The 15,480-nt window shown below is 52.8% G+C and overlaps 1 protein-coding gene across 1 annotated transcript in view; it reads right to left on the minus strand.

Moving 5' to 3' along the window:
• Positions 1–15,046, minus strand: part of CPT1A (carnitine palmitoyltransferase 1A) — an 87,316-nt gene extending 72,270 nt beyond the window's left edge. The window contains exon 1 of the mRNA XM_016921421.4: positions 14,859–15,046. The gene's annotated coding sequence lies outside the window, so the exon portion shown is untranslated. The remainder of the gene's footprint in view (positions 1–14,858) is intronic.
• Positions 15,047–15,480: the final 434 nt, after the last annotated feature.

Raw genomic sequence — 15,480 nt, forward strand, 5'->3', positions numbered from 1 at the left:
TGAGACTGGAATGGGCAGATGACAAGCCCAGGGCCAAGGGTGCAAAGCTCTTCCAAGGACCTGGTGCTTAGGGAAGAGGAGTGGGGGTGAGGTGGGGTGTCCAGGTGGAAGAACGCCAGTCACTAATAAATTCCTGGACCTCAGATAAGCCTCACAAAAACTTTGGGAGGCCAAGGCGGGCAGATCGCTTGAGCCCAGGAGTTTGAGACCAGCCTGAGCAATGTGGCAAAATCTCATCTCTACTAAAAATACAAAAATAAACCAGGCGCGGTGGTGAGCACCTGTAGTCCCAGCTACTTGGGAGGCTGAAGGGCGAGGCTCACACAAGCCCGGGAGGTTGAGGCTACAGTGAGCCATGATCACACCACTGCACTCCAGCCTGGGCGACAGAACGAGATCTTGTCTCAAAACATACACATACACAAGCTCCAGTGAACTTTACTATATTATACAGCAAGACTGTTTTCTGTCTTAAATGCTTTAAATCATAAGATACTGCAAACACACAGGCAAGCAGAGAATAACACCTGTGTACCCTCCTGGAATCAACAAATTTAACATTTTGCTACATTGATTTAGAATGTCCCCCCTACCCCACCCCACCCCCACCAGTTTGTTTGTTTATTTTTGTTTTTGTAGAGATGGGATCTCACTATGTTGCCCAGGCTGGTCTTGAACTCCTGGACTCAAGCAGTCCTTCCTCTTTGGCCTCCCAAGCTGCTGAGATTACAGGTGCCCAGCCCTGCAAAAATTTCTTAAGATGCAATAGATACAACCTCCTCTCCCTGTCCCCAGAATGCAGGGCTCATCTTTCCCTATGTATTTGAGTATCTACAAGTGCATACAGTGCCACCACACACATGCGAGGCACACACAAATGCTGCCTACTCTGTGCGCGCTCCTGCAACTTGCTTCTCGTCCACGTTGAGTTCCAAGCTGCCCCACGCCCACCTACACAGCCCTGGCCCTGCTGTCCTGCACCCCCCTGCTGGCAGGAACCAGTCTGCTCTTGTGTCCCTGCTGGGGCTCAGGGAACTTCTCTGTTCACTTTTTCACTGTTGCAAACAAAGAAGCAGACAGTGGCCTTGTCCATGTTGCAGCATCGTATTTTAATGGGGGTAGAAAAAGAGCATGGTGTTCGTGGGCACCCCTGGCCTCTGGGGCAGACTTCCTCATGCCTGCCCTGCCCTGCCTGCTCTACCAAAGTTCCAGCTCCTTCTTGATGTGGTCATCCTGCCCTCTTTGCCCTCGCTGAAGTCCCACCAGCTGCTCGACACCCCATCTCCCTGTGTCTCCCAAGTCAGCTTTCCCAGGGCGTCTGAGTGCCTGAGGTGTCGCCATCGCTGCCACATCGGCCCCAGCCAGGGGCTTCTTGGAGAGGGGGGCATACTCCACCACTTTGCAGCCTGTGTTCCTTCCGCTTCTGTGTGTCCAGAATGGGCCACCTGTCCGCTACAGCCAGGCCTGGGTCAGGGCCCCCCACCTCCCACCTGCGTGGGAGTCCCTCACCAGGCTCACTGCGTCTTCCCCTCCCCAGCACCTTTCATCGAGGGCAGGAGGCCAGGGCACCCGTGTGTTACAACTCCCCTTCCCGGAAGCCTTCCCTGGGGTCTTGGGCACACCCTGCCAGACTGGGCACTGTGGCTGGGAGCCCCAGCACGCTGGGAGAAGGGCCCTCAGGCCAGCTGGCAGCCGGGCCTGCGTCTGGATCCAGGCCACCGACACTGGGCAGCCTCTTTGCTCACCCCTTCAGCCTTCCTGAGGCTGTAGTGAGGAGGGCGGCAGGAGCATGGCATGGCCTGAGGCTTGGGCAAGCAGGCGTCCGCCTCCTCTGGCTGGTGGGGGCTCTGCCACATCCCACTCACGGTGTACAACTAAACCGTTAGTCTCTGTGGGCCAGCCCCACTTCCCGTTCCTTCTTCCTCCTGGGGGAGGCCACCAGGCACGCAAGCTGGCCCCGGTCCATCTGCTGCTGCCTTGGGCCCCTCTGGCTTCTGAACTAGTAGGTGGCTCCCCCTGCACCCTGGGAGTCAGCCAGCCCCCCAGGACTTTAGCTTCAACCTGAGCACACTGCACCTGACCTTCCAAGCACGTCTTCACCCAGCCAAAACTTCACCAGCTGACAATGAATCTCACCACCTGTCCACGTGCCCGCATCCTCCCCAGGGTTTCTCTTACTGAGAATGCCGGCACCTGCCCTGCCTGGGAAGAAGCAGGGATGGACTAGGGGTGTTCACTCCAGTCCCCAGAACCTGCTGATGTGAAGGTCCCCGGGCCCGCGTGTCCCACCAGCAACACGTCTGCTCTACAGCCCAGCCTTCCTTTCTCCAAGCCACCCCCATACAGAGACTTCCCAGAGAGACCTGCCCAACGGCTCTTTAATCCACGTCACCACAGGGGCTGGCCTATCTGCAGCCCCTCTCCTTCTGTGATTTTCTTCCATGCCCAGGTATCGGAGACATATCACAGCCCTGGTGGGAAAAGGTGGTGTCCCGGGGGACAAAGTTTACACAGCGTGACTATTGGGATCCAAGCTGCACGGCAGGGCGTGCACCTGTGCCCCAAGTTCAAGGATGGCTAGAGGAGAGAACGCTTTTACTGGAAAGGCAGAAAAGAGGAGGAAGAAAAGTTAAAAGGAAGAAATGAGAAAATACAGAAAAATACAGATGGATGAAAAGGGAACTTAACCTCTCCCCTGTCACTCACTCGTTCCCACAAATCATTGCGGAGCCCTCGGACGGGAATCCCAAACTAGCCCTGGGAACGGACTCATGGAGGAGGTAGCTCTGGGTAAGTAAAACAGGCGGACCCTTGGGTGCTGTTCCTGACCTAAGACCCCTCCTTGCTGTGTGCCCCCAGGCCAGCTGTGGAGTAAATCGGAGGTGGCGGCAACACCCCGGCGGCCTCCACCACACCAAAAACAACACATTGTCTGGCATTGTCATGGGGACGCGGATGTGTCTATTTTCACTGAAAGTATAGAAATCACTTCTGAGAAGCTGGCATGGTGGCTGGGGCCTGGCCTGTACCTCTGCCCCAAGTGGACACGAGCCCTGAAAGGCTGAATGGGAGGCCAGTTGCAGTGGCTCACGCCTGAAATCCCAGCACTTTGGGAGGGCAAGATGGGAAGATTGCTTGAGTCCAGGAGTTCAAGACCAGCCTGGCCAACGTGGCAAAACTCCTTCTCTGCCAAAAATACAAAAAATTAGCTGGATGTGGTGGCGCACACCGGTGGTCCTAGCCATTCTGGGGGCTGAGGTGGGAAGATTTCTTGAGTCTGGGAGGTTGAGGCTGCAGCAAGCCCGGATTGTGCCACTGCACTCCAGCCTGGGCAACAGAGTGAGACCCTGTCTCAAAAAAAATAAAAGAAAGGCTGAGTGGGGTTGGGGGATTGGGGGTGGAGATCGCCCACCTGGAGCCCACCTGCTGGGAGCTCACACAGACCTCCTTGCCCGGAGCACACGGGGTGCCCACCAACTCCCAGGTGGAGCATGGGAGCCAGGCCACATGCCATCCTGGAGGCTATGATGGGACTCATCACTGAGGTCTGTGCCATAGCACTTAAGCACCTTATGCTAATCTGCTCTCGGAACCACACAGAGATGCAGAATAAGAGGCCCCAGCCAAGGCTGCAACCCCTTCATCACAATTGTCACAAATCCGCTGTCCCGTCTCCAGCTCACCTATTCCATGGTTGTTCCCGCCGCCTTCCAAGCTCAGCTCTCCCTGTCACCTGCCCCTCCGCCAGGCCCACCAGCCTTGACCTATGCCACTAACTGGCTCGCAGCTGGGAAGTCTTCAGCTCTTTTTCCATTTCTGTTTTCTCCTTTCTTCATACGTAGCTTAAAGCTCCCAGCACTTTAGGGGGCAGCCCACGAATCCAAACTCCCCAAGAAATTCTACAAGAGACATTTAGCAATGTCACCTGCACCGGCTGGCAAATGACCTTCACTTGTGAGTTATGTGTCCAGTCTTCCAAATACACTTCTCAAGGACATGAATCCTTGTGTCATCCGAATTGAATCCTGAAGACTACGGACAATTCTCCAACGCTGAATGCTACATCAACAATCGTGGGGGGGAAGGTGATAACACATCTTCAATTTTGCTTACGATTATCTTCATTTTAACAACTTTGCTCAATATCCCCCAAATCCTTGGCCAATAAACTGCTCTGGTACTTTGTTTTTTGAAAGTGTTCACTTTGTTCCCTTTCTCCATAATCAATTCCTTTTAACCAAAACCTTTCACCTATTTCGAAGTCATTGGCCTATGAATCCTAACACTGGCCACGTAATCAAGAAGACACTCAACACAGGTCCCTATGCCCTTTGAGCAAACCTCCCCACTCCTGCACCCCCAGTCCTGCAGAGCTGAGACAGGCAGGTGGCCGAGGAAAGCAGGTGAAAGGTCAGCTTGATGCACCGTGCATTGCCAGGTTTCAAAACACGCCCAAGGAAAATGGAGATATGGGACTTGCCTCTGTAATATAAAACAAACAATAAAACTTGATACGTGACAACGGACTTCCAAGAAAATGGTCTTTTTAGCAACTGAAATATGTAAATAATTGCTGAGTGGGGCAGAAGTCTTTCAACACAGCCTTGCAATCAACACGTATGGAGATACTAATAGATAGGTGTGTGGGAAGGTAGGTAGGTAAGACATAAAGATTCCTTTTTGTGCTTTTAATAATGAAGTTACAGCACATTCCTTTTTTTTTTTTTTTTTGAGACGAAGTTTTGCTCCATCACCCAGGCTGGAGTGCAATGACATGATCTCGGCTCACAGCAACCTCTGCCTCCTGGGTTCAAGTGATTCTCCTGCCTCAGCCTTCCCAGGAGCTGGAATTACAGGCATGCACCACCACGCCTGGCTAATTTTGTATTTTTAGTAGAGATGGGTTTTTACCATGTTGACCAGGTTGGTCTCGAACTCCTGACCCCAAGCGATCCGTCTGCCTTGGCCTCCTAAAGTGCTGGGATTACAGGCATGAGCCACTGTGCCCGACCCAGAACATTCTTTTTACCAAACCCTTTGGCATATGCTAGACAATGTGACCCATATATATTTTTATATTGATGTATTTGACTAGCATTAGATCATTTAATTCCCACTAGCACCCTAGGAAATGGGTACTAGGGCTATCTCCATGTACTAATGAGAAAACCAGGGCTTAGATGTCAAGAAACTTGCCCAGTGTCACAGCCAGCAAATAGCAGGGCTGGAAATCAAACCCAGGCCCAGGCCAGGTGCGGTGGCTCACGCCTCTAATCCCAGCACTTTGGCAGGCCAAGGCGGACAGATCACCTGAGCTCAAGAGTTCAAGACCAGCCTGACCAATATGGTGAAACCCTGTCTCTACTAAAAATACAAAAAATTAGCTGAGCGTGGTGGCATGCACCCATAGTCCCAGATACTAGGGAAACTGAGACAGGAGAATTTCTTGAACCTGGCAGGTGGAGGTTGCAGTGAGCCAAGATTGCACCACTGCACTCCAGCCTGGGTGACAGCGAGACTCTGTCTCAAAAACAAACAAACAAACAAACAAAAACCCAGGTCCAACTCCAAAACTTATACTCTTAACTCCCAAAGTAAAGTGGTAGGTACTACACAAAAAGTTCTACTTAGGATTCCTAAAGTTACAACACAGATATAAAATTAGGTCACTGTTGTAACCAAAATGATGAGATTGTAGCCAGCAATAAAACTCCAGTAAGTACAAACACCATCAGTGCCAACTGTAAAATTATTCACATGCTGCAGTCTTCCCACTAGCATTGCACAGTGCCCGTGCACACAGGAGCAGGCTCTGCCTTCTATTCAAACCTAGCTAACAGCTGCCCATCTCCTCCAGCGGTAAACAACTATGTTGGAAATCCTCTGAGAAAATGTTACCCATGGGAAGCGACAGGAATACCAGGCAGGGCCTCTAGGAACAGAGAAAGTGTGAGGCTGGATGACATGGGCCTCATCCCTGGAAAAACTGGAGAAGGCGCTGTAGGCAGGGTCAGAAGCAGTGTCTCTGGCGAAGGGCAGGGCAGTTATCTCATCATCTACAACACATTCTTGGATGCCCGGGTGACCAATGCCTGGGAAGATTCTGCTTCGCTAGAAAGCTAGTGCCAGCCTCCGGGACTGGCTCCAGCTCGGGGAAACCACCTTCACAACATGCATGATTTCCAAGGTGGCAAAAATCTGGCCTGGCCTCCTCACTGCTGCCCAAAGAACTTCAAGGGAAGTACCAGGAAGGCTCTGGAAGGACAGCAGCAGCCCAGGGGGTTCCCTAGAACTAGCACACATGAGCAGTAAAGTTCATGGCTCTTCTGAACTGAGATGCAGGCAAAAATTAGCAATAATGGGAAGGAAGAAAAGCAGCAGCTCCTCTTCTCCAGGCAAGTGTGGGTGTGCGCTCTCTGCACTGTATGAGCCACATCGTTATTCAATTGCAGATATGCACATCTGTAATGGTGCCCTTGTGCTTTTCCAGTAAATGTGTATACACACAAACAGAAGTTGTTTCCCAAACTTGGCTGGGCGTGTTGGCTCACGCCTGTAATCCCGGCACTTTGGGAGGCCAAGGCGGGCGGATCACCTGAGGCCAGGAGTTCAAAACCAGCCTGGCCAACATGGTGAAACCCCATCTCTACTAAAAATACAAAACATTAGCTGGGCGTGGTGGTGGGCGCCTGTAGCAGGAGAACTGCTTGAACCTGGTTGGCGGAGGTTGCAGTGAGCCAAGGTCCCACCACCGCACTCCAGCCTGGGCAACAAGAGCGAAACTCCATCTCAAAAAAGAAAAAAAAAAGAAATTGTTTCCCAAACCTGATAGAAGCACCTTAGAAGTGAGAATGTAAGACTCACCTTATGTTTTTCAGAGGGTTTCATGTACAAGAAAGGTGAAGGATTTTCATTATTATTATTTTTTTTATAAGACAGGGTCTTGTTCTGTTGCCGAGTGTGACCTTGAACTCCTGGCTCAAGAGATCATCTTGCCTCAGCCTAAGCTGGGACTACAGGTGTGCTCCGCTACGCCCAGCCTGGAGCTTTCATTATGAAAGGTTGCGTCTTGAATTCATGACTGATCATTCAATATTCACATTATTTAAATTGGCCACACAGTGGATTTCCTGTACTGAAGTTTATCATAATGGACTATTCACATTTATGGGGTCAATATAATGGGTCGTCAGGTTATAAAAGGAATTCTGGGCTGGGCACGGTGGCTCACGCCTGTAATCCCAGCACTTTGGGAGGCTGAGGCGTGTGGATCACCTGAGGTCAGGAGTTCAAGACCAGCCTGGCCAACGTGGCAAAACCTCATCTCTAGTAAAAATACAAAAATTAGCCAGGTGTGGTGGTGGGCACTTGTAATCCAGCTATTCGGGAGGCTGAGGCAGGAGAATCGCTTGAACCCGGGAGGCAGAGGTTGCAGTGAGCCGAGATCATGCCACTGCACCCCAGCCTGGGTGACAGAGGGAGACTTCGTCTCAAAAAATAAAAATAATAAAATAAAAGGAATTCTGGACTGGGTATGGTGGCTCATGCCTGTAATCCCAATACTTTGGCAGGCGAAGGCAGGAAGTTCGCTTGAGCCCAGGTATTTGAGACCAATCTGGGCAATGTAGCAAGACCCCATCTCTACAAAAAATACAAAAATTAGCCAAGGTGTGGGTAGTGCATGCCTGTGGTCCCAGCTACTTGTGAGTATCACTCGAGCCCAGGAGTTTGAGGTTATAGTGAGCTATGATCACGCCACTGCGCTCTAGCCTGGATGACAGAGCGAGATCCTGTCTTACCAAGTACTGTAAAAATTAAGCCAATTCTGGGTGGATCACTTGAGGTCAGGAGTTTGAGACCAGCCTGGCCAACATGATGAAACCCTGTCTCTACTAACAAACAAAAACTACCTGGGCATGGTGGTGCATGCCTGTAATCTCAGCTACTCGGGAGGCTGAGGCAGGAGAATTGCTTGAACTGGGGAGGCAGAGGTTGCAGTGAGTCATGATTGCGCCACTGCACTCCAGCCCGGGTGATAGGGCGAGACTCCATCTCAAAAAAAAAAAAAAAAATTTAAGCCAATTCAAATTTAGACCTTATAGTGCACCATGTCAATAAGTAATGGTTAGATAAATACAGACAAATATGATCTTAGAAAAAAAAATTTGGAAAAGCCACAAAGATTCACAATTTTATAAAGAAGATAGCCAACGTATTGACAGACCCAGTTATCTGACCTAGCTATTCAGAAGCCCACCAGAAGTTTAACAGCTGCTACTTCTTTCCCACTGTGCCTGCCCTGCCTCTAGCCAGCATCGGCACTCGGGCAGGAGCTCAGACTGCAAGGAGGAGACCTGCACCTGCCCAAAGGACATCCTAAACCCCCTCTTTGTACCAGTATATTGTTCCCACAAATGTCCCTAAGACAACAGGAGCGGTGTCCCCTGTATCTCCCATGCATATTCTTCACCTTTGCACAGAATATAACAACTTGAACTTCTAATTCAAACTGAACTTGAACTGAACTTCTAATGTGGGGACTGCAAAATACATTGGTGTCCCTAAATGCCGCCTGCAGCCAGGACATTGTTTGCTAGAGCCTGTATTTACTTTACACACTCAAAACTCTCTTCACATCTGACCTCTGATTGGATCCTTACAAAACTCGTGTGACATGGAATGACAGGTGTCAGACCCACCACCTTACAGATGAGGAAATGGAAACCCAGAAACCCTAGAGGCGGATTCAGTGCCACACCCAGTCTGCATGGGGTAGGGAGTGGGGGCCTCCAAAACCCAGGCCCTCTGGCTGCCCAGTGGTCTGGGAAGCAGCCTGGGAAAGGGAAAGAAAACACACAGATCTGGGTTCAAATCCCAGCTCTACCAATTACTCAGACCTGTGACCTTGAGCAAGTATTTGCCTCACATAAAGTATGCAGGACGCCCTTACCTCCTCCGGCAAACTGCAGGAGGACGTGGCAGCCAGCTCTGACACCTGTTAGGTCTTTACTGCAGGAACACGTTCTTTGTCCCTTTCCAACTGTAGCCCTGTGGTGCCAGTGCAAACCCTCTAGGAATGTGGATTTCTCTTCCTACCTGTTGCACCCCCACCCCATGCCAAATCTCAATGCCAGCATTTGATACCTTCTGACTTCGATGTATACCTTTTAGCAATCTGTGGTTGTATTTTGTGCAAACTGTACTGGACATCACATTGAGCCACTGTGTGTATTTGAAGAAGTATAAAGAAACCAGGAAGCCCGGCGTGGTGGCTCATGCTTGGAATCCCAACGCTTTGCAAGGCCAAGGTGAAAGGGTCACTTAAGGCCAGGAGTTCAAGACCAGCCTGGGCAACATAGTGAGGCCTGTCTCTACAAAAAAATATAAAAAATTAGCCAGGTGTGGTGGCATATGCCTGTGGTCCTAGCTATGTAAGAGGCTGAAGAAGGAGGATCCCTTGAGCCCAAATGGGAGATTACGTTGAGCTATGATGGCACCACGGCACTGCACTCCAGCTTGGGCACCAAGGCAAGATCCTGCCTCGGAAAAAAAAAAAAAAAAAAAAAAAAACTCCTGGCGCAGTGGCTCATGCCTGTAATCCTCGCACTTTGGGAGGGTGAGTCAGGCAGATCACCTGAGGTCAGGAATTCAAGACCAGCCTGGCCAACATGGTGAAACTCATCTCTACTAAAAATACAAAAATTAGGCAGGCATGGTGGCATGCCCCTGTAGTCCCAGCTGCTTGGGAGGCTGAGGCAGGAGAATCACTTGAACCCAGAAGGCAGAGGCTGCAGTGAGCCGAGATCATACCGCTACACTCCAGCCTGGGCAACAGAGTGAGATTTCCTCAAAAGAAAGAAAAGAAAAGAAAAGAAAATAAGAAAAGAAAAGAGAGAAAGAAAGAAAAATGAAACAAAATCTCCAAGAAAAGAAAGGGAAGGAAGGAAGGAAGGAAGGAATGAAGGAAATAAAGAAAAAGGAAAGCAAACCTCCATGTATTAAATCTTTTTCAGGGCACCAGAGGAGATGACAGTTGGCAAATCAGGGATAAATGCTTTTATAAATGAAGAATCATTTTATAAAAAGTCAAATTTCAGTGATAGCATATGACAGTTTCGTCTCTTCTCTTCTCTTTTCTTTTCTTTTTTGAGACGGAGTCTTGCTCTGTCAACCAGGCTGGAGTGCAGTGGTGTGATCTCGGCTCACTGCAACCTCCAACTCCTGGGTTCAAGCGATTCCCCTGCCTCAGCCTCCCGAGTAGCTGGGATTACAGGCGTGCGTCACCATGCCCAGCTACTTTTTTGTATTTTAGTAAAGACGAGGTTTCACTGTGTTGGCCAGGCTGGTCTCGATCTCCTGACCTCATGTTCCGCCCATCGTGGCCTCCAGAAGTGCTGGGATTACAGGTGTGAGCCACTGCGCTTAGCTGACAGTTTCTCCAGGGCATCAGAACACAGCGTTAGGAAAGCTGTCTGTGGTGACTCAATGTGACTTGATGACCACAGGACCCCCTGAGTGAGCCAGGGCTGGTGGGCGAAGCAGACATCACTGCAGAGAGCTAGCAGCTTGCTGTGGGGAGAGAATAGGGACGTGGTCTCGGGTCCAGATGTCCTCAGCCACAGTAGCAGCATGAAGGAAGGTGCATTGAGGGGGGACCCAAATGCTCCTCTGCTCCCTGCCTCCCTCACAGGAACTTCCCATAACACAAACAGGAATAACAGTGCCCCTCGTCAGGTGGTTGTGGCAATCCAGAGTGGAAAAAGGGTGCTTCGGGCAGGGCGAGGGGGCTTATGCCTGTAATCCCAGTGCTTTGGGAGGCTGAGGTGGGAGGATCGCTTGAGGCCAAGAGTGCACTATGATTGCGCCACGGCACTCCAGCCTGGACAACAGAGCAAGACCTTGTCACTAAAGAAAAAAAAAGAAAGGATGTCTCAAATGTTCTGTCATTCCTTCAACACATATCTGAATGTCTGCTCTGGGCCACTGAAATAATGAGGAAGGTGAATGTAAGGGTGAGTTAGGAAGAAGTAGCAGCACTTAGCCCCGGCTGCATGTGGGGGCTTAGGGAACAGGAAGAATGCAGGCTGGCTCTCCGGCTCCTGGGCTGGGTACCACAAACCACCCGCATCAGGAGTATGAAGCCTTCCTTTCTTAACATAAAGGACTTGGTGTCCAATGCCTAACCTATATCCCTCAGGAAGCAGAGCGGTACCCACCCTACTGCCCAACCCTCCAAGGTGACCGTGACCCTCCTGCACACCCTGGAGAGGCACGCCTCACTCAGCAGCATGATTTCTTTCATTGTTAACTTCCAAAGACGTTCCTGGACCGAAGAACAATCCTCACCAAAAAAAAGGCAAAGGCAGACACTTCTGAGGCCGTCAAGATACCCAAATAGGGTAGCTGGCCTCAGCCCAGGGCCTGCTGGGGATCCAACCTTCACCTGACATTTGGATGGGGTAAAAGTTGAAATTTACACAAGGTAACAAATATTTGAAGCTAGCAAGCAGAAAAAAGTCCTTACTTGTGTTAAGCAATCAATTTGTTTAAAAAACATATCCTGTACATGTCGTCAAAGAAACTGGTAATAGTGGTGGCATCTGGAGAGGGGAACCAAGTGAGAAGGACTCTACTCTGTATCTGCACCTTTTAAAAAAAAAAAAAAAAACAAAAAACAGAGACAGAGTCTGGCTGTCACCGAGGCTGGAGCGCAGTGGTGCAATCATAGCTCACTGCAGTCTCCACCTCCTGGGCTGAAGCCATCCTCCCACCTCAGCCTCCTGAGTAGCTGGGACCACAGATGCACTCCACCAGGCCCTACTAATTGTTTGTAGAGACAGGGGTCTGGCTCTGTTGCCCAGGTTGGTCTCGAATTCCTGGCCTCAAAGCAATCCTCCCACCTTGGCCTCCCAAAGCATTGAGATTACAGGCGTGAGCCACGGGGCCGGGCCCATCTGTGCCTCTTTAACTTTGCATCGTATGCTTATATCGCTTATTTGTAAAAACAAAACAAAACAAAAGTCTTCACAAGAAAAGCTCAAGACTGGCAGAAGACAAGTGAGGCCTCTTTAAAGTGTGTTAGAGAGATTCTCGAGAGATTCTCTCCAACACACTTTAAACAAACAATCTCGAACAGCCATTTTAATTCTTAAAGCACCAATTCTTCCGGAATTCAAGTTCAGGCTTCCACCAGCAACAGAATTCTGGCCTGCCAATAATAACCATGCAGAGTGACTAAACATTTTTTCCAACAAAGGAAAAAATGCAAACGATCAAAGTGCAGAAGCAGCCCTTGGCCCGCGCAGGCTCCGGTTTCCGCCTCCCGCCGCCGCTGCCACCGCCCCTGCGCCTTTAGATTTCGGGCAGCAAGTTTAATTGCTCGCTTGGAAAGCGTCCTCGGAAGGGCACCGCCAGCAACTGCGGCTTCGCGCCCCGCCCCTTCCCCCAAGCCCCGGGCGGCGTCACGTGACGGCTGAGAAAAGTAGGGGAAAGGTCAGCAGCAGCCCCGCCCCCGGGCTGGCGCGTCCCAGGCGCTCGGATCCTGTTCCACCCGCCGTGCCCACAGAGACCTTCCGGAGCGAGTTGGCGCGCGTCCCTGTGGCCACCCCAGCGACAGCGGGAGAAATGCAACGCACCTCTCCGTGGGAAGGTCGAGCCCTGCAGTGCCCAGCTGTGGGGACAGCTCGGTGCTCAGTGCTTCTGATGACAGATGCTGCATCCAACGAGCCAGAAACGCAGGCACCGCGCTCAAGAGCCCAGGGCGCGTCTAAAAGGGGCTCACTGTGAAGCCTCAGTGAAAACTGACGGTGTTTTTATGAATGAGCACTCGGGGCCAGGGTTGGGTAAGGGCAGGCCCTCGTTCCAGGGCCCCCCGGAGGCCCAACTTGACCGCTCGGTGACCACTGGTCCGGGGCCGGGGCCAAACGCAGCAGCCGCAGCAGTATCGGAAGGGACCCAGTTTAATTCTCTTCCCCTCCGGGGTAGGCGGCTTGTTTTTAGTACCAACTCGAAACGTTATTTTGGCCTGTGCATGATGCCAACTTCTGCCACTTTGAAACAAAGTGTGTGCACTCCCAAACCTGGCCCTTTTTATTGTTTGATTCCAACCGTTAAGATAGGGTTCAAGTGCAAGGTCTAGGCTAGCAATGCTTCACAGGAAGGAAACCAGTAATTTACATGCGAAAAGCAGTCCACAGGCTCTTGGTATTGAGGCAAAACCAATCCAAAGAACCAGCTGTGAATGCTGATGGTCCCCAGACCAACTGACAGCTGGATGTTCGCTGGCCTCAGCGGTGTGCATTCTCAGCGACACTAATGTCCTCAATTTATTGCTACGTTCACTCGGTCAGAGTCGCCTTAAAGAATTTGGAAAGGCCCGGGGGTGGGGGTGCTTCCTGGCATAAATAAAAGACCAGTGCTCAGCCATTTTTTATTCACTCGGTTTGTGGCTTAGAATGAAATAAACATGCTTGCATATCTGGAATGACCAGAAACCGGACACCTGTGGAAGAAAATGGTGTAACAAAATACAACGTTGCAAAAGGTAAAACCGATTTTCATTTTATTCGGTAACTTACAAAGTTACCAGCTTCCTACTAAAATCTGCCCTTAAATATTTTATAACACACGGAGCCGAGAGGAACCGAAAGCCTGTGCCGAGTTGGGAATATTAACTTTGTTATGTATTTAACCTGGTAGGTAGTTGGGATTTTTAACTCTCTGAGTTGTTTTCTTTTTTTAAAGTAAGATCGGCCCTCATCTTTGAGTTCTGCGGCTTTAACGAAAGCCAAGGGCGGATTTACATTATAAAGACGCTGACCCATGGCCTCTCCTGACAAACCGAAAGAAGCCGGCTGTTGGCTGGCCGCGGCGGTGGCTCCGAGAAGGGGCTGCCCCGCGTGGCCCTGACCGCACCGTCGGGCTCGCAGGCCAAGTTCGCCAGGGCACGGCCACGTGACACCCCCACCCTCCCGCGGCCCCGCCGCTCCCAGCCCGGCACGACCTTGGGCACATGCTCCGCGCCCACCTGCCCTTGACCCAGCGCTGCACGGGAGAGGCTGCGGGGCGCTCCCAAGCAGGCACTGGGCCCGGCACCCTCATCCTGCTCACGGCAGCGCTCGGACCGCGCCTGGAGTCCCTGCGCCAAGGGCGTGTCCCGACGGCTGCACTGCGAGGGCGGGCATGGGGAGGGGGACCGGGGAGACGGACGCTGGGATGGGGTCAGCGGCGCCCTGCCGAATCCCGAGGGCCGAGCATCCCTCCCTCAGCCGCACTGCACCTGCCCGTAGGTGACCCACCCACGGGCGGACCCCCAGACCCAATCCTCTCCAGAGCCAGGGTGGGATGGGCAGGGACAGGAGCCGGAGGCCCTACTGGCCCTGGGCGAAGGCATCCTGGAAAGCATCCAGAGCGTCCAGCATCCCTCCCGCGGCCACCCGCAGGCTGACCGACCCCTGGGCAGACCCTCAGACTCAATCCAGTCCGGGGCGGATTAAGGAGTGGGAGACAAGGGAGCCGGTGGCCCCGCTGGCCCCGGGCCGGAGGCGTCCAGCCAAGTCCGGAGGGCCGAGCATCCCTCCCGCGGCCGCACGGGACCCGCCTGCGGATGGACCGACCCCCGGCGGACCCTCAGACCCAATCCCCTGGGGGACATGGGGAGCCCCGGCCTCTTTCTGGGTTCAGGATCTCCACAACCCCGCCGTCCGGGGGGAATACCGGGGTTCCACTCGGCGCCCCGGTTCCGGCGGCGTCCCCCACCCGCTCCGGTTCCCGGCAGCCCCGCGCCCCGCCCGTCCCCGGCCCCCGCAACCCGCAGGGCCGCCCCGCCACCCTCCCCACCGCGGGCGACCGGGCCTCACCGAGTCAGCTACGGAGGTGCGGCAGCGGCAGCGGCAGCGGCGCGGCAGCGGCGGCGGCGGTGGAGTGAACGAGCGGCGAGCGGGAGCCGGGGAAGGAGGGCCGCGGGCGAGGCCGAGCGCACCCGACGCCGGCAGCAGCGGATTGGCTGAGGCGGGTCCGGCTGCGGCGCCTGCAGGCGGGTGACTCCCAGCGCGCGGAGGGCGGGCCCGGGGCCTCGGCGGGGCGGGGCGTCCGCGGGGCTAGGAGGGGAGGGAAACTGAGGCTCGCGCGGGTGCTCGCGTCCTCGACCTCTGCCGGAATGGGGTCTAGGACGAGATTCCTCACCCTCCGAGCCTCAGTTTCCTCATCCGTAAAACGAGCCATCTCGTGGAGGCCGTGCGCATAAAATCGCTTAGCTCCGTGCCTGGCTGATCCTCGCGACTTATCTATCGGCATTGCCCCGTGTAATGCTCCAGGCACCCACTGATGGTATTCACCCCTGACTCCTTCATGCAGACAAGGGTCGCGGGCCAGGAAATAAGTTACCCCACATCACCGAGCTGAGAAGCAACCGATCCACAGGGAGTGGTGGCGCGCGCCTGTAATCCCAGCTACTCGGGAGGCGGGAAGTCGCTTGAAGCC

The sequence above is a fragment of the Pan troglodytes genome, chromosome 9 (genome assembly GCF_028858775.2).
Source record: "Pan troglodytes isolate AG18354 chromosome 9, NHGRI_mPanTro3-v2.0_pri, whole genome shotgun sequence".
Lineage (NCBI taxonomy): Eukaryota > Metazoa > Chordata > Mammalia > Primates > Hominidae > Pan > Pan troglodytes.